Here is a 1,350-nt window from a genome sequence, read left to right on the forward strand (position 1 = left end):
AACTGACCCCACACCCAGGTGAAACAAAAGAGTAGCCAGGTCTTTTGTCTTCTCTTAAGTACAGCCATTTGTCCCCTAGCAACATGCATATGGGAAAAAATTCCTTTAACAGGAAAAAAAAACTAGGACTAAATTAAAACCCCAACAGAGATTTACTAATCACTTGTGCTATTGGTCCCCATAAAGTCGCCATCACCTTTTTCACAGATACTGGGGCACAAATATCCGCCCTCAAAGTTGAAGACGCTTCCTCATGGGGCATTGTGCCCTCATGGAAGGGTATATTTGTAGGGGATGTAAATGCTAAGAGACGTGGCAGAGAAATTTTCCTGTTTTTACAGCCACCTGTGAAAGTCTCTTTTCTCACACTAACCAGCTGGGAAAACGGTTTGAGGTTTTGTAAACTATCTCACAGGTGCACAAGCTGTTTGTGTCTTTGTTTTCCACACTGGGAAGAATATTTTGGAAATGGGTGTTATGCTGTTCAGCCAATCGCTCTGGGAGGCGGATGGTCAAGTACCCAATGGTGTTATGCCACTTTTGTGAACAAAGCTATATAAGCTCATTTATATAATTAAATATAGCCACCTCTGGCCTTTGAACCCAATCCTGGACTGTGTCGTTCTTGGTACAACAGCGACAGGGGATGCTTTTGGGTACCCACAACACCTAAAGATGGCTAAAATGAAATGTTGGGTACTGGGGAAGGAAAAGCAATTGAAACACTAAAGGTTTTTTGTCCTGAGTCCGAACATTAACATGGGACATGTGTAGTTGTTGGGGACACCTCTCAAAAGGCTGGAAAAATCAAGATGAGCACTATAGCTCCCATCTAATTAACCAACGCAGAATTCCTATCAACCATTACCCAATTCAAGGTCCCTTATTAAATACAGAGCCAAAAATCACCATTCTTGATTTGAAAGATAAAACCCGTTGTAAAGAAGCCAAGTACCCAGCTCCCCTAGGAATGGCCTGGGGACACTCCAATGGAAAATTTTATTCCCACCTACCTCTGGAAACAGAGAATGCTAGACTGAGGTGTGGAGTCAGAATCCCCTACCTCTGTCCCAAGTGCATCTTCAATTTTGCTGAAGTGTCCAAAAGACACAATTACCATAGCGTGCCTTCCTCAGAAGCAGCACAAAGACAAAAATGGCAAATTTTGAATTATTAGACCACTTGATAAACAATAGCACTAATGCTTGAAAACATTTTCACCCCTTCAGTTACTCTAAAAAGGCATCAGTTTGTATTAGAAAATATTATTTGGCAATTACATTTGCCAAGCAACTGGACCCAACGTGTGTTTGGAGAGCTAAACACCCACGTCCATCAGGCTCCCAAATT

The sequence above is a fragment of the Corvus brachyrhynchos genome, unplaced genomic scaffold (assembly GCF_000691975.1).
Source record: "Corvus brachyrhynchos isolate BGI_N302 unplaced genomic scaffold, ASM69197v1 scaffold211, whole genome shotgun sequence".
Classification (NCBI taxonomy): Eukaryota; Metazoa; Chordata; class Aves; order Passeriformes; family Corvidae; genus Corvus; species Corvus brachyrhynchos.